Source organism: Stenella coeruleoalba, assembly GCF_951394435.1.
Source record: "Stenella coeruleoalba genome assembly, chromosome: 16".
Lineage (NCBI taxonomy): Eukaryota > Metazoa > Chordata > Mammalia > Artiodactyla > Delphinidae > Stenella > Stenella coeruleoalba.
The window spans coordinates 9,985,083-10,007,802 of record NC_137162.1 but is presented as its reverse complement, the minus strand read 5'-3'; the positions used below and the strand labels follow the sequence as shown (position 1 = coordinate 10,007,802).

Genomic DNA, 22,720 nt, shown 5'->3' with positions numbered 1-22,720 from the left:
ATTTTGTTTCCATATTTACCATGAGGCCCGCGACTCCGGCCCCAGAACACTTACTGCAACACCACCCTGTGCATGATGGTCCGACTGCAGTGGCCCCGGGAAGAGAATGTTCTGTGCTGGCCTGTAGAAGATCTATTTCACACCAGTCCCCATGGTCCCACCTCCGGGGACTCCCACAGACACCCACACTTCGCAAACTCCTTCCTTGGGGTTGAGAGAAATGAATGAAACAGCATATGTCAGGTGCCCCACAGGGGACTGTAGGGCAGATTCGCAAGAACCTGGGGGTGGGAGGGGCAGCAGGCTCTGCGTGGGGCAGGGGAGGGGAGTCTCGGGGCTGAACGTGCCTGAGATTTCGGGGAAGGTGCTGCAGCCTCCTGGCGGTGCCCGAGGAAGCCGTATTACAACGTCCCGGCTCCAGTGCAGAGAGGAGAACCCCCCGTCTAGGGAAAAGGGGGACTGATGCCAGCCTCTGAAAGAGGTGAGCTCTGCCCTGAGACTGACAACAAGTCCATCATAGAGGTCTGCTGGTTATGAGCTCATACCCCAGGGAAACACACAGCACGGCTGGAGAAGTAGCTACAGTTCCCTGGCTTCTTAAACAATGGCATTTAGAAAACCTTTGTATCTTGGAATAATTATAGACACACAGGAAGTTGCAAAAACAGCGCAGAGAGGGCCCAACTATCCTTCACCTCACTTCCCCCACGATAACATCTTGCATCACTAAAGTACCACATCCAAACCAGGAAACCAGCACGGGGACAAGCCACAGCCCCGATTCAAACCTAAAACAATGGCCTTGTAGTCACCTCTTGACGTGGCTCTCAAATACTGTATTACCAGGAATTTCAGGGCTGCTCTGAAAAATGATTTGACACTCAAGTTGATGGTCCCAGCGCCATGGTTGTTCGGAAAACTCTCATCTGCCCTCTGCCATCTTTTCCTGACAAAAGCCTCCTAGGGTAGGTGGAGACACTGGTCCCTCTCTCTCTCCCTCAGTTTCCCTAGAAGCCAGGGAGATGAGGGGAAGTCAAAGACAGAGCCAGGCAGCGGACCTGTTCCTGCCCCATCCTTCAGTGGACTGCCCTGGACCTTATACGAACATAATCAACAGGAGGAAATGGGGTGCCGAACCTCACAAAAAGCAGGTTGTTTGGTGTCTTACCTGCCCTCCTAGGAAATGTCCTTGCAGTCTGTGCCATCACCGTTAGAGTGGCCTGGGCCTCAGTGTTCTCATCTGCACAATGGGGGAAATAACAGAACCTTCTTCATAGTATTGTTAAGCGGAATCAGTGAAGTGATACTAGTAAAAATTTTGGAACATTCCTGGCATGTAATAAATCTACATATGTCCTTGATAAATTAGTAATAAAAATTAAAATGAAATATCTGTAAATAACTTTACAGGAAACCTAAGCTAGAGCTAAGTTTTTTCCCAAGAGCCTGGAGTGAGTGCCTGAGGCTTTGGGGAAGCACGGAGGTCTTTGACAGAGCATTTAATTTATACGGGGGATGCTTTTTGCATGTAAAATCGATTTGACATGCAAATAAACTGGAGTTGATTGAAGATTATTAAGCACACGCTCTGAACAGTGGTTGTATTTGAGAACAGCCATTAACCCTACCACCGGCCTTGTTGGTCAGGAATGATTTTCTCCCAGTCCTGGTCCCTGCCTTCCCCGCTTGTGGGATTAGTAAGACCTAACCACACCAGGTCTGCAGAGTCACCACAGGTGTATCCCCAAGGCTGGGGTGAACCTGAATATTTCTTCAATACTTCCTCATATCGTCGTTAGAAATTCCACAGGGCCTGAAAAGGACACGGCCTGAATGTTATTGGGGGAATTTCTAACGATGAAATGACAATCCCTTTTGGTGGCCATCGCAGGACAATTAGTCAGAACCCTGATCCCAGGACGGAGGTGCCCTGGGGCACATCTGCAGACTGAGACTCACTGGAAGGTCTGCTGGGGCAGGGGCTACCCTCTAGGCTGGGCTACGTGCTCCCTGGGGCCGTTCAGAGAAAGCCAGAAATCTTTTCTTCCCCAGACCACAGCAGCTGGGGCAGGGAAATACGAGGGTAAACAGATTATGCTTTCAACAGCAGGGAGCTCTAATGGACCCTATTCAAAGGATACCTAAGACCCAACGGTCCCATAATAGAATCTGGCAAATCCCCGGTTCTTTATTTTATTATAGTGGCTGGAAAGGAAAGCTGAGATTTTTTTTTTTTTGGTAAAATATAAGTAACATAAAGTTTACCAATTTAATCATTTTTAAATGTGCAGTTCAGTGTCATTAATCACATTCACACTGTTGTGCAAATACCACCATTTCCAACATTTTTTCATCGCCTCAAACAGAAACTCTGTAGCCATTAAGCAATAACCCTGCGTTCCTCCCTCCCACCAGGCCCTGGTAAAATTTTTATCTACTTTCTTGCTATGAATTTGCCCAACTCTAGATTTTTCATATAAGTGAAATCATACAATATTTGTCCTTTCGTGTCTGGCTTATTTCACGTAGCATAATGTTTTCAAGGTTCACCCACGTTGTAGCAGTTGTCGATATCTCCTTTTAAGGCTGAATAATATTCCATTCTATGGATACATTTTGTTTATCCATTCATCCTTCGATGGACACGTGGGTGTCTCCACCTTCTGACTATTGTCAAAGCAGCTGCTGCTATGAACACAGATATACAAGTATCTGTTTGTGTTCCTGTTTCCAATTCTTTGGGGGACATACCTCGGAGTGGAATTGCTGGCTCATGTGGTTAAGAAAAGCGGCAATGTTTCTGTTCTTTTCCTTTTTTTTTTTAAGTTTTTGGCCGTACCGCACAGCATGCGGGATCTCAGTTCCCCAACCAGAGATTGAACCCGCTCCCCCTGCAGTAGAAGCGAGGAGTCTTAACCACTGGACCACTAGGGAAGTCCCTGCAATTTTTCTTCAAAGCTTTACTTTCTTGGTACAGATTAAGACCCGTCCTAGTCCACTGGGCAGGAGCCACATGAGCCACGTGTCACGTGTCACGTGCTGCTGGCGCTCAGTCACACGAATTAACTTGTGCTTTTATCACAGTGAAGGGCACATACCTCGTGCTTTGAGTGCAGGATGATTGAGGAAAGTGAATAAGGTGAGGCAGGAGGGAAGATGTACATCTTCCATGCAGGAAACCTCAGACACAGAGGAACTCACCCAGGCTTGGGGGAAGCACAGAGTGGGGGACAGAGGGGGTCCTCTGCCAGGGATGAAAAGCGTGGACACAGCTATTCCGTGGTTGTTACTAATACTTGTTTTAAAATGGTTATAATCCTACCAGCACCACCTTACAGTTTTTTACTCCCAGGGAGTTTGAAAGCCTTTTCCACCAACTTTACTCATCGGTGTACCACTCCAGGATTTAGACTGAGGGGTCCATCTCTGTCTGCCGCTGAGCAGAAACACTCTGGCGTTTCCTGGAAACGGTAGCTCTTCCAGGTGTTTGGGGATAATGACACTGCCTTTGCTTGTACCTTGTGAAGATAAAATTAGTTGATTGATTAGAAGCACCTAGGACAGTACCTGCATGTAAGGACTCAATAAATGTTCTTATTCTGGGGATGAAGATTATTCAAGGGATACAAAGAGAAGCTTGGACTCTGCTTTCAGGGAGTTCACAGTCTAGGAGAAATGGTTTCAGGCCAAGAGTTGAGGAAGCTTTCCTGAATCACAGGAGATGTGGCATTTGAGCTGGGTTTCCATGGTGTAGATGGAGATGAAGCCCAGACACAGCAGTTGACTCAGGAGTCCTGGACTGGGGTTTGAGGGGAGTTGGCCAGCCCTGTGTCACAGCCCTGGTGCCCACGTGTGTACATCAGAGTGACCAGGGAGCTTGCTGGAAATGCAGGTTCCCTAGGGACTTCCCTCGTGGTCCAGTGGTTGAGACTCCGCGCTCCCAAGCAGGGGGCCGGGTTCGATCCCTGGTCAGGGAACTAGATACCGCATGCTGCAACTAAAAGAGCCCACATGCCACAACAAAGACCCAGCACAGCCAAATAAATAAATAAATAGAAGAAATGCAGGTTCCCTGGCTCCACGCCCAGAGAGTGTGCTTAGCAGGTGTGCAGTGGGGCTGGAAGCTGCGATTCTGACCCGCCCTTCAGGGGGCCCTGGTGCAGGTTGTTGTCAGGTATGGTTGGGGGTTACCAGCCAGTCTGGAGGGAAGTGAGTTGGGAGGAATCAAGTTCAGATACGTCATGACTTCAGAAGTTCTAGAGACAGAGTGAAGGTGGGAGTGGGAATGGAAGTTCAAGGGAGAGAAAATAACTTCAACCCCCAAACACAGGATAAATATTCAGCCACGGAAGGGAATGAGATTCTCACACATGCCACAGCGTGGATAAAGCTTGAGAGATTATTATGCTCAGTGAAAGAAGCCACACACAGAGGTCACATATTGTCTGATTCTATTTCTATGAAGTATCCAGAAGAGGGGCACCCACAGAGACAGAAGGCTGACTGGTGGCTGCCAGGGAGTGGGCGGGGAGGTGGGGTGGTGACTGCGTAATGGGCACCAGCCTTCCCTTAGGGGTGAAAATGTCTGGAAATAGATAGTGATGATGGTGGCGCTAAATACTGCTGAATTGTTCAGTCTAAGATGGTTAAGATGGTAAATCTTAGAGTATATGTATTTTACCACAATAAAGTAAAAAGGTAGCCGAGTGCATATTCACATCGATCCATTTTCTAATGAGTGAAAGGTGACTTCTTCCCGTTCCAGCATGGGACTTGCAGTCAGTGGTCCCAGCCCCACCGTGATGCAGTGTATTTTTAATATATTATTTTGAAGGTAGCTGCTCAGGACCTCCGCAGGGGACCTGTGCAAAAAATTCTAGAGAACTAAGGCCTAAGGAGTAAAAGATATGGTGAAATGCATACACACAACCTCTCTCTCTCCCGGCACACGCTTGCCTTGAGGGAGGTCCAGCACCCAAGTCGTTTCACTCCCTTATTTTTACTGGCAGCAGAGAGCAGGAGGTGGAAAGGAATAACAGCGGACTTCGGGGCCTCCTGAGCAGAGCCAGCACTCTGGTTCTGGTTTGCACCAAAGAGAACAGAACCCCAGGCGACAGAGGCCAGCCCCCAAACCTCCGGACGTGGCTTGCAGAACTCAGGCTCGCCACTACCTGTGAGTCTCAGGGGTATGTCCCCTCTTCGATGGGAGCAGGGCAGCAGAACCCATCCCAAACCAAGATGGAAGGCCAAAGAAACCAAACTAAAATCCTGGCCAGCTCTCGTGGCAGATGCCAGCTGCCTCAGGAACCGGCCAAGACAAACATCCAGGGCTTTCCAAGCAGCTGTAAAAGCCACGTGCACCCGGCACCCGGTTCCCGTGCCCACCTAAAGGTGTGTAAACTCGACCCACCACCTGCACAGATGATGCTTTCCCGACTCCCGTCCCCTGTTCCCAGAGGTGGGCTTCTTCAGGAAGGAACACTGTCAGAAATATTAGTTTAGTTGCAGGCCCTAAGGGGCAAGAATGCTAGAAAGTTCTGGTGGGTAGAACGGACTCATGTTTTCTTTTTCTTTCCCCACGGTAAGCTGCAAACTCTTATGAAAGGGTGGATTTGATCCTACTCTCTCTCCCTGCTGTCCTCAGGAAAGGAAAAGTCAAGGAGAGCCAGCGAAGCCCGGAACCTGCCATGAATGGTGCAGAGTCAGCAGGATGCGGAAAGAAATTGTTGCTCGGGACTTAGCCCTTCCAGAGGGTTACATTTTAAGAACCACCACGCCTGAGTGTTCTGCTTTGGCTTCAGAAACCAGAAGAAACTCCGGCTGTGTATTCTTTTCAGAGGTTCTCAAGCACTCCTGAAATGGCTTGGTTTAACCCCAATTCACTTATTCATTCATTCATTGTTCGCTGAGTATGTTCTCTGTGTGTAGAAGTGGTCCAGGTGTAGTGGGAGTCCAAACCCAACATCAGGCTCAGGGCCCCATCAATAGAAGACACCCAATAAATGTCTGCTGAGCAAATGAATGAATGAAAGAATGAATGAACCTTTGTCTTCAAGAAATTCAGGATCCAGTTTGGATGGCAAAACATACACATGAAAGGTTAATAGTGTGAAATAAGTCAAATTGCAAAAGGGAGTTTAGGATTAAAAGGTGGCTGATGATACAAGCTTATAGACAGGAGTGAGGTGGTTGGTTGACGGAAGAAAATCTTAACGGAAGAGTCTGACTTTAAAGAGAGTTGCAGGATCAGAATGTGGGGAAGGGATGAGAGAAGGCAAGTGAGGATGCAAATACGTGTGCACGTTGGGGAAATAATGAGTAGAACAGCCCAGAGGAAAAGGTGCGGAGAACAGTGGGAGGTGGGATCAGGAGGGCAGCCAGGGCAACAGTGTACATCACCCTACAGGTGAGGGGAGCCTTGGAAGCTTTGGATTGTGGGACAGACATGAAAAACAGGGTTTACATAGTGCACTCATGTAATATACAGGATGGACGGGAAAGAGAACGAAAGTGGAGGTAGGAAACCAGTTAGTGATGGCAGTGAAGTTTCGGCAGGACTCAGACCCCTCTGAGAATCCATGGAGACCTATAAGCCCACCCCCTCACCTCAAAAGAATCTCTGCACATATGAAACTGCATATAATCTCATGGGGTGATTTGCAGCTCTAAACCCCATTCATGGACTTTCCAGGGTCCAGGGACTCCAGGTTAAGTATCCTTCTGTTAGGGGAACTAGCCTTTCCTGAATGCCTGTGTGAGCCAAGCTGGATTCTTCTTAGGGGGTTTTGAGAATGATTTGACGTGAGGGTTAAGAGAGGAGGAGCAAAGCTTGAGCTCTGAGGATTAAGCAAGGGCAGCTCAGAGAACAGCCCACAGCCGCAGCGGCCCTGGCCCGAACCATCAGTACCCGCTAGCCAGGGTGTGGCCCAAACTGAAACGTCATGGCTTGCAACTAACCACACTGAGCGACCGGCTGTGCGTGTCACCTGCAGCACGGAACTGCGTGGGCACTTTCTGGGGGGCGCTAAGAGCATGGTCTTTTAGTAAACAGGAAGACATGATGAGAGTTTTGCAATTCAAAAGGTAAAACTATTGAACTCATTTTTTCTTTACGTCATTAAATCAATACCACTCTAGGTAAATGCTTTCTCTCAAATGTGATCCATACATTTGGGACGGGGGGTGATTTGTTTTTCTGAAGAGACAAAAAACCTATATGGACCTTTGGTCATTGTTTAATGTGTCCCCATGTTATTGATGGCACTGGGGGACATGTGCGATATGTGTTATGCCCAGACATTAATTAGTGAGTAAGAATTCATTCTAAAAAGAAGAGGGAAAGAATTTAAAGTTACATGGTTTATAAGTAAGCCCACAAAAATGTGATAGAAGAAGACCAATAAACTAGAATTACACACACACACACACACACACACACACACACACCAAGATCAAATGGATTGAGCACTGACTTTTTTCTTTTTAAGATTTTTTTGATGTGGACCATTTTAAAAGTCTTTATTGAATTTGTTACATTATTGCCTCTGTTTTATGCTTTGGTTTTTCGGCCGCAAGGCATGTGGGATCTTGGCTCCCTGACCAGGGATCGAACCCCCAACCCCTGCATTGGAAGGCAAAGTCTTAACCACTGGACCGCCAGGGAAGTCCCTGGACACTGACTTTTTAATTTCATTTTCCCTTTTTCTTCTGTTTCAGAGGCTTGGGGCACATCATCTCATAAAGAAAGAAAAACTCCTACAGAGTTTCAGTCCATCAGCAAGAATCTAGTTCAGTTTCAACTACCACGAAAACCTGCGGGGTCTCACCCCACCTGAACGGCTAAGGAAGGAACAAGTTGTTATGAACACACCTGGGAGTCATAGAAAAGGAGTAACAAGAGAAGCTCAGGGCCTCCAAACCTTGGCAAGAGGAGGCCATCACCACCTTTCCATCACATCATAGGGAATCTGCACAACACTTCAAGGAGATTTAAAGACAATTTTTAAGAGAAAGTCCCCTTGATAGAGTACGCACAAAATGCGACCTAACAGCTGGTTCCATGGCAGACCCAGCTGTTTTTTATACAAATTATTCAGCCAGGAAAGCATTGTATAGGAGAAAGCATAGGAGGCCTTTGAAGTTCGCTGTGTTTCTTTGGGCGGCTTAGACTTTTCTGGGTGACCGATTTTTGCATATCCATCTTCTGGTTCTAACTCGGCTTCCATCAAGCCAGCGACTCAGGATCTACCTTGCTGCTCATTAACTAGGAGGAATGCACACAGGGCTTTGAGGTGCTTTCAAGAACTTTGCCATTGTAACAGAGCTGATTTATGGTCCTGCTTTTACAGCTCCAACTTGGTTCAATTTGCCCAAAGAAGCAGAGGTCGCTCCCTGTACAATGCACCAATTACTCATGGATCCCAAGTGAGGCACAAAGGATGGGAAAACCCGGCCACCGCAAAGGCTGCTTCCTTCCCTCCCACCTCGAGAGTCCCGGATAAAACACGGACAGCAAGCTGGGGTTCTGTAGAGCCTGTCACGCCAGGAGAGTCTTTTCTCTTCATGCATATCTTTACCTGGGCTGTGGCCAGTCTATGCAAACACAGTGCCTCCACGTGGGTGCATTGCTAGAGGAGTTTATGGAGACGCCATGGGTGATAATGTAGAAATCCACACTCTAAGGCAATTGAGTGATACAATCAACAGGTAGAGAGGACTTTAGTTATTACTAATTCTTCAAGAAAATAATGAAATAATCTTCTCACCAACAGGAGAAAGTCACTTTACACTTATTAATATTTTCTCCTCATACTGCCTCATACCCAATCCCTCATCTGTTAAATTTCCTAACTAATATTTTCAAAGGGAGAAGTAAACATGACTTGCTTCTGCGAAGGGGGAGAAGCAAGCCTTCTCATTATCTGTATAGGGTTCCTCTGGGTAAAATGAAAAGCTCAAGCATAGGAATCAAGTGAGAAGGGCTTCCCTGGTGGCGCAGTGGTTGAGAATCTGCCTGCCAACGCAGGGGACACGCGTTCGAGCCCTGGTCTAGGAAGATCCCACATGCCGCGGAGCAACTGGGCCCGTGAGCCACAATTACTGAGCCTGCGCGTCTGGAGCCTGTGCTCCGCAGAGAACAATAGAGGCAGCGATAGTGAGAGGCCCGCGCACCGCGATGAAGAGTGGCCCCCGCTTGCCACAACTAGAGAAAGCCCTCGCACAGAAACGAAGACCCAACACAGCCATAAATAAATTTAAAAATAAATTTTAGAAAAAAGAAATCAAGTGAGAAGCAAGTCTGAAAGACCTCCTGTAACTATGTGGCAGAGGGAGGGGTTGCCTGGGGTTGCAGGGGCAGCGTCTATGCTAGACCCACCTTGCTTCCCACCACAGCTCGTGCTGCTTATTCCATAGCTGAAATGGCTTCGGGATCCTTCAGAGGCATCTTAAGGAGGCTCGCTTACTCCAACCAAGGGCACTGGGGAGACAAAGGCCCGGTGCTGCTGCTGCTACTTCTTCTTAAAATCTAGATTTAAAAAATTTTCGTATGTGCCACTTCCTAGCTTTATTTATTGACATTATTATAAATGGCCTCCTCGGGGACTCCCCTCGTGGCACAGTGGTTAAGAATCCGCCTGCCAATGCAGGGGACACAGGTTCGAGCCCTGGTCGAGGAAGATCCCACATGCAATGGAGCATCTAAGCCCGTAAGCCACAACTACGGAGCCCACATGCCACAACTACTGAAGCCCGCGCGACTAGAGCCCGTGCTCTGCAACAAGAGAAGCCACCGCAGTGAGAAGCCTGCGCACCGCAATGAAGAGTGGCCCCCGCTCTCCGCAACTAGAGAAAGCCCGCATGCGGCAATGAAGACCCAACACAGCCAAAAAACAAACAAACAAATAAATAAGTGGCCTCCTCCTCCTTGTTTACTTTTTTATATTTACTTTTAATTTTTAAAATTTGGTGAGTTAAAACAATTTTAAAAGCACAGCATCCATCTCAACCTTGGACCCTGAAGGAGAAGTGATTCCACATGCAGGACCGATTCTGCTATAACCTCCCCTTCCCCCTCCCTTCCGTCCTATGGTGGCAAATCAGGGCCAGCACTGTTTATTACAGCCATTACCTCCAGGTATGAAAATCTTGAACAACTGCCTTTGTAGGCAATTCTGAGAACTGCCCGAGCTTGCCCTGTGTTGAAGGGGAAGCCAAGGGGCTGCCAGCGCCCTCCTGGAGGGCATTAAAGCGCAGAGGTCAGCACAGAGAAGGCTTTGCTTGGAGTGCAGACCCCAGTTCGCTTACGTTACAGCATATGCTGCAGACCCCTTACTATTTTAGACTTTTAAAATAAATAGCCCTGAGGGGAACGCTGCCTTTACATCAACACACAAAAATTTAAACTGCCATGAATGCAGCTATTAACAAGCAGTCCCTTTAGGGTAGGAAGGGCTCCTACCAGCAGAGACCTTGGCTATGACTTGAGCTCATATGCTACCAGAACGGTCCGCTGTGTGGGTCTGAGAGTGTATGTTTTTAAAGGCAAAAATAGTACCTCACAACATAGTATTTTTCACTTCTCTCTCTCATTCAAAAAAACAATTCTTTCCAGAGCCTATCATCTAAAATAAGGGAGCTATGGAGGGAAAGTTCCAAATGGAAAAGCACATGGCCACCCACTTTGGGTGGGTGGGGGCAATCCCAGACCGTTGCATTGAACGCAGGGTTTGACTAAGGAGCCGCGGGCTCTAAAAGCGGATTGCAAAAAGCCAGTTAGGGAAGCAGCTCTACACATGTAGCCCACTGCGGAGCGTAGCTGCGGTGCTCATCAAACGAAACAATCACTCGGAGAGGAGTTCAGGTGTACAAGCAGTTAATCAGGCTGAGAGGGGCGGGGTTAGCAACATCAATAGTTTGCATGTCAGAAAGGGCAGAGGACATCAGGCTCCGGACGCGCAGGCTCAGCGGCCATGGCTCACGGGCCCAGCCGCTCCGCGGCATGTGGGATCCTCCCGGACCGGGCCACGAACCCGTGTCCCCTGCATCGGCAGGTGGACTCTCAACCACTGCACCACTAGGGAAGCCCCACAGGACATTTTTAAAGACGTCTGGGGGCTTCCCTGGTGGCTCAGTGGTTAACAATCCGCCTGCCAATGCAGGGGACACGGGTTCGAGCCCTGGTCGGGGAAGATCCGACGTGTCGCGGAGCAACTAAGCCCGCATGCGCCACAACTACTGAAGCCTGAGCGCCTAGAGCCCATGCTCTGCAACAAGAGAAGCCACCGCAGTGAGAAGCACGTGCACCGCAATGAAGAGCAGCCCCCGCTCGCCGCAGCTAGAGAAAGCCCACGCGCAGCAATGAAGACCCAACGCAGCCAAAATAAAATAAAATTAATTAATTAAAAAAAAAAGAAGTCTGCACGGTGGAGAGACATTCTTCCTCAGCTACATTATCCTACAACACTCCCCCACTTTCAACTTTTTAAAAAAAATTTCCTGAGCAGCAAATAGGAAATTTCTCTGTAATATCTTTGATTCATTTGCCTTTTGTGGAAAATACTGTTTTTCTACAAGAGACTGAGCTCTTGTACCATGTCACTCATATTGCTGTCTCCTCCCACCCCACCCCACAGCTTTTAAGAAATCAGTAAGACACATTTGGCTGGGGGAGCCATATCTACTCTACTATCAAAAGTCCTAGGTCTAGACCAACCTATGAAGTCACAGGCCCTGAACTGGGTGTGAAACACGGCTCAGCCACCAGAACATTCAGTACAGAACCTGGATATGATGAACACATTGCCACCAGGAAGGAGATGCAATCCCCACCAACCCCCTTTTTCTTCTCTAACACCCACCAGGACAGGCAGAAAAACCCAGCCGGTTACGCCGAGGCTAGGAATATCATGACTTTCATCCTAATTTATGGTTTTTCCTTATGAGCTTGGACAAGTTAATTGACATCTTTGGGTCCTGACTTAACTTCTCTGCAAAACGGAAGCTTTAGAGGTTTCAATCACAGGCTGAAATGATTATAATGCAAATACAACACTTCCTTGTACATCAAGGTCAAACTTAGAAACATGTGAGAATTATTTCCTCGTTCCCCAAACTGCCCAGCTCCTACCTGCCTTCCCTGCCCTCCGTCTTAACAGAAAGCCCCAATCCTGCCTCTGAGGCTCAGAATGGACTTCCTCTTTCCTTCTTTCCCTCTGTCCCCATCCTTTGAAGCTGGGGACATTTCTAAATGTTTTCACTAACTCCTGTACTGGTCTCACTTATGACCACACCAACCCTACCCCTGGCATGGCCATGGCACGACTGTAAGAAACGGCTATCTCTAAGCTAGACTCCTTATCACAAAGGTCCTCTGCCTCAGTTTTCCTCTGTAAGGATGTGTCCAATAACCCCGTTTGTGCATACGTGTGTGTGTGTGTGTGTGTGTGCATGTGGATTCCTTCAGCCATTTCTACATTGGTTCTGAATTCCATGGAGGATTCTAGGCTCTGACTTATTCTTTAATTGTGTATTACATGTGTCATTTCAGAAGAGGAGAAGTAGTAATGAGAACAACAAAAGGTGGGGATGAGATTGTAATGAAAATGATACCAATTACGGCATATCCAGATCATAGCTCTGAAAAAGTAGCCGAGGACGGGAATTAAGTTGATGAAGCTTTTTTAAGTCTCTTGAGTACAACTCTTTGAAACCCACTATCTTTCAAAAACATCATAATGATCTTGCCATCATGACTTCAAACAGTCTTAACGAAACCCAGAGAAAGGCATGCACAGCTTCTCAGTGGTGAAGGGAAGAGATTCCTTCAGAAAATTAACAGAAAAGAAGACAAGTCCTTACTCGTAGCCATCCTGCTGCTACAGTAAATTATTGCATTGTTGAAGGCTTTTATAAAATTAGATACCTCGGTAGCAAGAAAAAAATGAAACCCTGTCTCATTTATCGGAAGGATCAGTGGCAACTGAAATTACTCTATCCTGGAAGAGGATTGAATTTGAATCTTTCCCAAAAAAATGTCATTGAAATGAAAAGCCCATCTACCATGGTGCTTCGCGCTGGAGCCCAAGCCTGCCCTGGAGATGTGCGCTGCTGATAGGCTCCCTGCTTGCCTGTTCCTGCAAGTCCTAACGAGATGATGTCTCTCTTATCCACCTGCTTGTCTCACATCCAGGCTGGATGACAGCTAATAGCCAGCAGCTCAGAGCAGGGAGCAGCCTAGCTGGTCTGAACTGGTTTAGAACGACACATGTAGCTCCCTTATCGCATATTTTGATAGGTTCACGTCTCCACTTACAGAGACCTGGGGAAAAATATCTTTGGTATAATTTTAAATGCTCAGCTCCCACCTTAAGGAGCATATCAACCATGTCGATCTAATTAAGTTCCAAAGAAAACTTCTATTCCGATCCCCTCCCCCACCCCCCAGACCAACGAGCGTCAGGTAACACTAGCTCTCTGGAATTCGGTTTATTTGCTGGTCTTGTCTGGACTCGAGGAGCTGTGCCTTCTGAAATTCTTTGATGGCTGACAGTCCTTCTTGCTCAAAAGAGCCTTTGCTTAAGCATCTACCTTTCACATCCATTGCATGAAGCATGTGTTTGACGATGCGGCTCACAAAACAGCCTGAAGAATGGACCAAGGACTCCTCCTTTAATAAGTTTGTGTCTTGTCTCATAAAGCATCCAGGAAGGCTTCTTCTGCTTCTCATTGCTCTACAGGTGAGACAGTGCAGCAGAGAAGACCCAAATCCAGAAACTGTAGCCACCAAAGTACTGGTTCTCTTCTGGGAAAATTAGCCGGAAGAGACCTTAGAGGCAATTCAGGCAGGTCTCTCATTTTGTGAATGAAAAAACAGAGGGGCAGAGAGGTTTTACAACCGCTCGGTCAGGTTGCATCCCTCCCCTGCCTGGACCCTTTGGTGGTTTTCCATCCCTCTCACCACTCATCTTAGCTCACTCCCTCACCGACCTCAGTCACTACTCTGGGAGAAGGCCAACCAAACCCCATGGAGAGCCCACACGGAGGAAAACTAAGCCCCTGGCCAACAGCCCCAGCTGAACTGCAAGCCAACAGCTAGCAACAGCTGGCCCGCCAAGGGACAGAGCCAGCCGATGCCATGCGGAGCAGAGAGGAGCTGTCCCCACCAGCCCCTGCCCAAGTGGCAGAATCCTGAGCAAACAGATGATGGTTTTTAAGACACTTTCCTTTAGGTCATTTGCTACACAGCAATGAATAACCAACCACTATCTGAAATGAGCTTGTTCAGGTGTTTGTTTTCTTCCCATGACCTGCCGCCCCTCCCCCTGCAATCTTCCCTTAGGACATGAGCTCCATGAATACATCTGGGTTCGTCACGGGATCCCCAGGACTCTGCACAGTGCCTGGCCTGGCCCCCCAATATGCGCTCAGTAGATGTTTGTTGTATGAATGAATAAGTGAATGAATGAATGAATGGAGAATCATACAAGTTTTGACTGGTTAGTCCCGCTCCTAATCTTCATCCTGCTCTGTTACCCCCAGGCACCACCACTGTGCTATACTTTCTCTTTCATGTATCATTCCCTCTGGTGCTTAGTAGGGATTGAAGTCCTAGATTCTGCCAGACTGGCTCAAGCATATGTCCTTAATTCCTAAGAAAACATGGTCAAGGCTAAACATATCTCTAGCTAATCAATCAGACCTTGATGTCCTATGGATTCTCAGAGAAATCATAACAGATAGTCATTGAGCCAAGCACAGCACTCAGCCCTTTATATGCATCGACTCGTTTAATCCTCTGGGCCAGGGGTCCCCAACTCACAGTCCGTGGCCTGTTAGGAACCGGGCTGCACAGCAGGAGGTGAGCAGCAGGCGAGCAAGCGAAGCTCCATCTGTATTTACAGCCGCTCCCCATGGCTCACATTACCGCCTGAGCTCCGCCTCCTGTCAGATCAGCGGCGGCGCTGGATTCTCATAGGAACGCGAACCCTGCTGTGAACTGCGCATGCGAGGGATCTTGGTTGCGCGCTCCTTATGAGAATCTAACGCCTGATGATCTGAGGTGGAGCTGAGGCAGTGATGCTAGCGCTGGGGAGCGGCTGCAAATACAGATCATCATTAGCAGAGACGTTTGACCGCACAGAGACCATAACAAATCAATTGTTTGCAGACTCATACCAAAACCCTATCAGTGAGTGGCTAGTGAAAACAAGCTCAGGGCTCCCACTGATTCTGCATTATGGTGAGTTGCATAATTATTTCATTATATATTACAAGGTAATAATAATAGAAATAAAGTGCACAATAAATGTAACGCGCTTGAATCATCCCGAGACCATCCCCCCAGCCCTGGTCTGTGGAAAAATTGTCTTCCATGGTCCCTGGTGCAAAAATATTGGGGACCTCTGCTCTGGGCAACCTATTAGATGGGTTCTGTTGATTTTACAGACCAAGACTAAGTAGAGGAGAGAGTCACTAACTTGTCCCAGGTCACTCGGCTAGGGACTGGGAAAGCTGGGCATTGGGGTGGGGCAGCGTGCCCTGCAGGGAGCAGCAAATGGTCCTTCATCCAGCTTCAGAGACTGAGCGAGCCCTCTGCTGGTTTTACCATCACTGAGCATGGTCACCCGTCTCTCCTGAGTCTTGCTTATTAAGGACTTGAGCCTGGGCTGGAGATGATGCTATCATGGGACTCCTAGAATAGGGACAGTCCTCTCATTAAAAGCTGGGAAGGTAATGCAGCAAATAGTTCGTCTTCTTCTGAAGCCAAAAGTTTGCAGCAGACATCCAGCCCAACTGTTAAGACATGGTTGCCTTTTGGCAGAAGCTGGTGTCTAGGTGGAGGGGGCGATGTCTAGAACCCCATACAGAGACACTCACGAAATTTGAGACAGAGGTTCCGCCCGGATGAAAGCTGCCCAGTTCTCCTCTGCAGGGCATGGCCTGCTAGAGACCACTACACTCTCAGTTCAGTGCCGCCAGACATCCCGCAGGATCTGGGCGCTGCGCTGGCTGAGAACTTTACCCCAATCGTCAGAAACGCAGGATCTAAGAATAGGAGGTAGCTAGAAGGAAGGGGTACTGAGGTGTCCTTGGGGCCTGGATGACTTTATTTCCAAAGCGTATCTGAGAAAGTTGTGGGTCCCATACCCAGGAAGCAAAGACAAATCCTCTTCTTTGTCTTATTTTCTTGTATTCAGGCAGAAAACTCAGCTAAAGGGCACCAGCTAAGAGGCCGGCCCTTCCTCGGAGCCCCATGGCCTTTGGGGCTTAGCATCTTGGAACAGACGCGAAAGAAACAACCATCTGGCCTGGAACAAGCAAGCAGTTTCTGCTTCATAGACTCATTCGTGCCAACTTGGGTGCCTTTTATCTCTCCCCCGGGCCATTGCCCCGGGGCCCACGTTCTCCATCTGCAGCCAGCTTTCTGAGATCGGTCGGAATGATGTGCCTGGACGGTGAATGGGTGTAGGGAGAAATGTCTCCCTCTGATTTCCCTCTGAGGCTTCGGGTCCTAGCAAGATACCAGTGATCAAAGCGAAGGCAGATGCCTTGATATGTCTGCGTCGGAGGAATAGCACGCTGACCAGAACGAGCGCCTGCTGCAGAGGGCAGAGTGCGGGAGAGCAGGCTCTGCAGGCCGGGCAGCTCGCACAAGCCCTGGGACAATGGCCCGTTCACGTGGATTCCTGAGGGGCATGAGAAAAACCTGCATTCTCTGACTGATGTCTGTAAACCACCAGTGGAGTTGGAAAAAAATTGCACCAGACCCAGGTTCTCTTTAAAACGGCTCCGTATCCTTAATTAGTAGTTTAAAGCACAAACAAAAGGAAGCGGTTATTATCCTCATCTACTCCCCGGTGTCAAGTTTATAAACACACCCTCCCGACCCATTAACAGGTACTGCCCCGTGCTCTGGGGGAACGTCGAAAATTGTGAATGTTTTGAAATTTTTTAGAGGCTTGAAAAGCGAGAGGAGACTTTTAACCCGAGTTTGTTATTTTTAGCGCAGCCGAAAAGGTCAACTCCTGGGCTGCAGAAATCGCCGGAGCCGGGCTGAGGTCTTGGCTGCCCCTGCCCAGCTGGGGGGGCACTAGCACCTTCCTTCACCACTCTAACCTGCAGGCTCCCTTTCTATCAAACGCGGACCATCAGGTGCATTACGTGCAGGGCTTTGCCACAGAGCCTGTGGAGGGATTCAAGTGTTTGCTATTATTATCGGCCCTGCATGCATTAGGTTGAGGGTGACGTGAGGGCTCAGGGCAGGGAACAGCCACATCCACCACCATGGTCCCTCGGGTGTGCTTGAAAGTTCACCTTTGAGGTTGGCATTACTGTGAACTCTCTAGTCAGGAGGAAACCGAGGTTCAGACAGCAAGGAGGGTTGGCCCAAGGCCACAGTGCCAGCCAGGGGCTGAGGGGAGCTGTGAAGAATAGATGCCTTTTGGTGTCTAGTTCCCAGGACAGAGTCCCTGTTGGGGCAGATCAGCCGAGGGGGAGTGGAAGGGGAGCCCAGAGGTCAGCCATTTGAAGGACATGTTTCCAGTCCTTAAAGCCATCCCCTCTGAGTAAGTCAAAATGGGTAAATTACCAATATTGTTATTAACCTCCAATTTTAATTGAATGTACTCTAGTATGGTTATAATTTACAGATACCAGGGCTTCCCTGGTGGCACAGTGGTTGAGCGTCCACCTGCCGATGCAGGGGACACGGGTTCGTGCCTCGGTCTGGGAAGATCCCACATGCCATGGAGCGGCTAGGCCCGTGAGCCATGGCCGCTGAGCCTGCGCGTCCAGAGCCTGTGCTCCGCAACGGAAGAGGCCACAACAGTGAGAGGCCCGTGTACCGCAAAAAAAAAAAAAAAAAAAAAGTAGCATTGGAAATACTTAAAAATGAACAGGCAAAAAGAGTCCATTTACTTTGACTCTTGGGTACAAGAGCTTAAGCCCTCTTAGCTCAAAGGTTTCCATGGTCCCTCCAGAGGAAGGGAATAGAGCAGAGCCTATTAAGAATAATCACTCTGTCCCCAGCCAGAAGCAAATCATCTTTGCCAAGAAGTTTAGACACTTTTAATAGATTTAGTGTTGGTGCTTTAAAGACCTCTGATGAGATGAATGAGAAATCTTGAGGTTCATCAGATCTCTTAGAAAAATGTTAAACTTTCATCTAGTTTTTGTAAACCCTGTAGAAAATGTTCACTCATTGCTTGTGCTACCACACAAGCATGAGAATGAAAGAAGATTGGTGTGTCAGGTCATTTTATAGGTGGGACCAAAACGCTTAGCTTTCTCCCAGTCTCACCCTTCTCTCACCAAAGAATCACATATCCGGATGTACCTGCAAAAGGAATAAAACTATTGGCATTTCCCCTTTGTTTCTGGATTACTGAAAGAATTTCTGCACTTCTGAAACTTCATACAAACCTCAAGGGCATTTTATTTTAGTGAACAATTTTACCCCTCCGTCTCCCCTCGGCGGGGGGAGAAAAAAACCATACTGACCTCACTGTCTCATTTATAGGGACAGAATACTTGGCCCTCACCCTGAGGTATGCCTAGCATTTTCCTCTAAAGTATTGTCAAGAAGGTGTTTGCAATTTTCCAAAATGCAACCCTGACAGGAATGACCAAAAGACAGTCACCAAAGTAAAGTAAATAAAAAATAAAATTCAGGAGCTTAAAACATTTCAAGTGCCCTGACCATTTATCATGAGCTGACTGCCCCTGGAAGAAACAAGCACATGAATACATAAATAGCTCCCTGTGCATCACAGTCTCTTCACCACCCTTGAATATCTGTGTGTGTGTGTGTGTGTGTGTGTGTGTGTGTGTGATTTTGTTTTTGTTTTGCTGTTATCAATTTGGACGAGTACTTTAAAAGAAAAAAACTTTCCTGGGAGCTATTACAAGTTCTACCTTGGACTCAAAATTATTTTAGAGTTCAGTCCTTAAGCTGACACTTACTCAGCTGGTGACTATGTTTATGTCCCAGAGAGCAGAGTCCTCGGAGCAGCTTGGAGAAAATGACAAGGCTGATAAAAGGGTAAGAAAACAAGACATAGGAAGAAAGGCTTAAGGTCTGCTGTGATTTAGACCAAAGACAGAGTGAAGGAAACCTTCATTGCAACCTGCAGGCTTCTGAAGGCTCCTGAGAAGACAGAGGTCTCGTCCATTCTCCACCTTGGGAGAAGACCTTCACAATAAAGGATTTGGAGTAAGAATGAAAAATTAAGGGAACAACGAAGGCATAATGTCCTAACCCGTGGAATCATTAGTCGAGGGGCAGGGCACCAGAAAGGCAGCCCTTGCTCATTCCCTGCCCATCTTTTAAAGAACGTAGGCCACTCCCCCGGGCACAGAGCTGAGGGTCTTGTAAGATCCAAGCTGAGGGTCTTGAAGGGTCTTGTGACATCAGAAAACCAGTTCACCTCCCAGCTCAAGATTTCATGTCTGGCATCTCCTCGGTGGCTTCTTCTTGAGGTGACGTTACAAAGTGTCTGAAAGCGTGGAGGACAGGGGTTGAATGGGCACCCAGCATTCCTATGGCCTGTGACGTCCCAATTTTACTCAAGCCCAGAGCTTCCTACTGCAAGCTACGTCATGTGGCTCGGTCTACAGCCACTGCCATGGTGATGCAGCCCTTGCCTGAAAGCATTTGTTTTAATGGAAAAGAAATACTGTTTGGTAAACGCAAGCAAAATGCTCTGTTAAGAGGAAAATATTCCATTTACTCCAATATCTTTCTGGAAAATGGTCACTTGGAAAACTTGCCTAAAGACCTGTAGACCGCAGAGATCAGGGCAGTTTCGGGACCTTGTGAAGAGCAGCTTCTTTCCCCTTTATTCCAGGTATAAATACAGTTTAGGCTTGAGGGGCAAACCGGGCCGCTAATGCACAGTAACGGTTGATACTATTACGAATACATAAAAGTGAGGAAATTCAAAGTTATGATTCCCATCGCCACAGTAACTCAACCACATCATGTGATCTGTTTGTAACATGTACTACTGAACGTTGTGTTAACTTTTATGGCCTCTATTACATATGTGTGATGTGAAAAGGTTATAGCGGGAGAGGGAGTCATAATTCTGAATTTTCTGATAGTTATGACTTTAAAGTGAGCTTACAATGGCTACCCTTTCTCATTTGGTTTTCTAGTTCTGGTTGTGTCTGTTTTTCATTGTATCTTGGATTCTCAGAACTCTTCTGGCAGATTCTTCATTTCAATACAGTTTTTGATTATTTACTTCTGTTCAAAAAATATTCATTAAGTGGCTATTATGGGAAGAGGGGCTGCAGGAGATGCAGAGGTGACTACCCTTCCTGTTCTCGATTTCTCCATCCGGTTGAGGAGTTACTAAACGTACAAAATAATCACAGCAAGTGGCAGGGCCATGATAGACGCACAAAGGTGAGCTAGTATTTCCCGAGAGGGCTTTAGAATTCATGAAGGGTGAGAAAGGGGAGGGAATGAAAATGCATTAACCCCTAGTACACAGCAATGTGCTAAGCAGTTTACGGACAGGATATTTTATTCCTCACATTTTATGAAAAACACATTATCCCATTTTACAGATACATATACTGAAGCCCGCACAGCTAATACTAGCTACTAGGTAGTGGAAGCAAGGTCCGAACTTAAGCTTGAATGACTAAAAATGCATGCTCTTTTCTACCACGTCAAGAGGAATTTTCTACCATCCCAAGCTAGGTCTTAAAGAATATGATGTAGGTTTTATTTTTGAAATACTTTTATTTCATTTATTAAAGCACGATGTATTTGATATTAAAAATTTGGGAAACACAAAAAGTAGAGAGCAGAAAAAAATATGTGCACGACCCCACTACCCAGAAACTGCCGCTCTGAATATTTTAGTGTCTCTTCCTCCAAAATTATTTTCTGAACAAGAGCTTTGTTGGTTTGTTTATCGTTTATCACACAAGAATTGTTCTTTTCTATGAACGTGTTCATGACTTTCTTTTTCATTTATCATAAACTGTCCCAGGTGGGAAGAGCACCTGGGTGGGGCGTGAGAGGAGAGGTGTGGGTGGCGGGTAGAGCGAAGGCGGCGCACTGGATGCCAGCGAGCTCCAGAGCTGGACCGAAGCCTCTGAGGGACAGGCAGACCCCGGCCGGGGAGCTCCCTGAATGCCTTGTTTCGAGGTTGGGACTTTGTTCCATAAGCCACACACGTGCGCACTCTCTAGCTAGCATATGGATGGCAGCTAGGAAACATTAAGCACACCTGAATGAAAAGATGCTGAGGCTTTGATCAGAGAAGTGACAAGATTGCAATTGTGCAGGGTAGGGTGACCAAAGGCACGTAGGGTTCCTACAGCCTCCACGGGGGAAGGTAAGGGACATCTGAAGGAAGGTGGTCGGAGGTTAGGTAAAAGGAGGAACGTGGGTGAGTGAAACAGGGACATTCCCCAGGGAGCTATAAAACATTGTGATCCCAAACTTCAACAGCAGGAGGCCGGCAAAAGCTTTGGGTTCTCAGGGCTGAAAAAAAAAAAAAATTGAACTATCTCCTGTTTGGTTTTTAGATTCTCTTTTGAGACCAATTTCAGATAAGAAAAACCTACATTACCATCCTAAGACAAATTTGCAATATAGTTCATTAATTTTGCATGTTTTTATCACCTCTAATGGACCAGGTGAGTATATACATGACCATATCTTGGCACAGAATTCTCCTTTCTCTCTCCCTAAAGCCAGGGGCAGACGTGGCAGGTCACCCTGACACACTGAGGCTGGACTTCACAAACAGTGGGTGTGAGAGTACAACAAACTGGATATGACCCTGGGAATATGTGGCTGACAAATACCCCCACGGGGCTGCATGAACTTCTGCATGTTCAGATCACCTGGCTTATAATTACTTATTTCCATGTCTCACTTCTCTAGTAGACTGTGAACCCCCTGAGAGCAGAGCCTTTGTATTCCAAGCACCTCGCATGACAGCAGAGTTGGCACTCAGTAAGTAATTCTTGAAAGAAGGCATCAACTGCAAGGAATTGTGTGTGTGTGTGTATATAATCATATATATGTATTATGTATACGTATGTGTGTATATATAGATTATCTACAGATGAATGTGTAGATGTGTATGTATGTTCCTGTGTGTATATATTCATCTCTTATGTTGTACTTGCCTTCCAGTCTGCCTGTAGTACCCCCATTCCTGACCAAAAGCAGCTTAAGAAAGCAATCTTGGTTACCTATCAGTGACTTATGCTACTAAACAAGTGTTCTGAAAGAAATTCCCTACATATCAGATTTTTCTACATTGAATCCAATTCTAAACGCCAAAAAAGAGTCTGTTCTTTAATGTATCCTTCACACACATACTTTTGCAACGTGTATTTTGTAGCAATGTAAATCATCGTCCTTAAATTTGTCTGTTTTCAAGTCCAAGTTTGATACATCAGGTCTGCTTACAATTGGGGCATTGCCTACCCGCTTCCACTTCAAACTTCACACATCCTCCAGGGCGGATGGAGCTGCGTTTCCCTTGCTCACTTGTGCGAGTGGGAGTGGCTGGGTGGAAGGTAGCGAAGGATCCATGTGGGGATGTTCCTGAGCCCTCAGCCACTGGGGTTCCCAGGATGCATCATAAAAATGAGTGTATCAATGGAATGCTACTCAGTCATAAAAAAGAATGAAATAATGCCATTTGCAGCAACATGGATGGACCTAGAGATTATCATACTAAGTGAAGTT

At 47.2% G+C, this 22,720-nt stretch overlaps 1 protein-coding gene across 1 annotated transcript in view; it reads right to left on the bottom strand.

The window, feature by feature from the left end:
* Positions 1-1,167: 1,167 nt before the first annotated feature.
* Positions 1,168-22,720, bottom strand: part of ATE1 (arginyltransferase 1) — a 202,492-nt gene continuing 180,939 nt past the window's right edge. Inside the window, exon 14 of the transcript XR_013824195.1 lies at positions 1,168-1,240. The gene's annotated coding sequence lies outside the window, so the exon portion shown is untranslated. The remainder of the gene's footprint in view (positions 1,241-22,720) is intronic.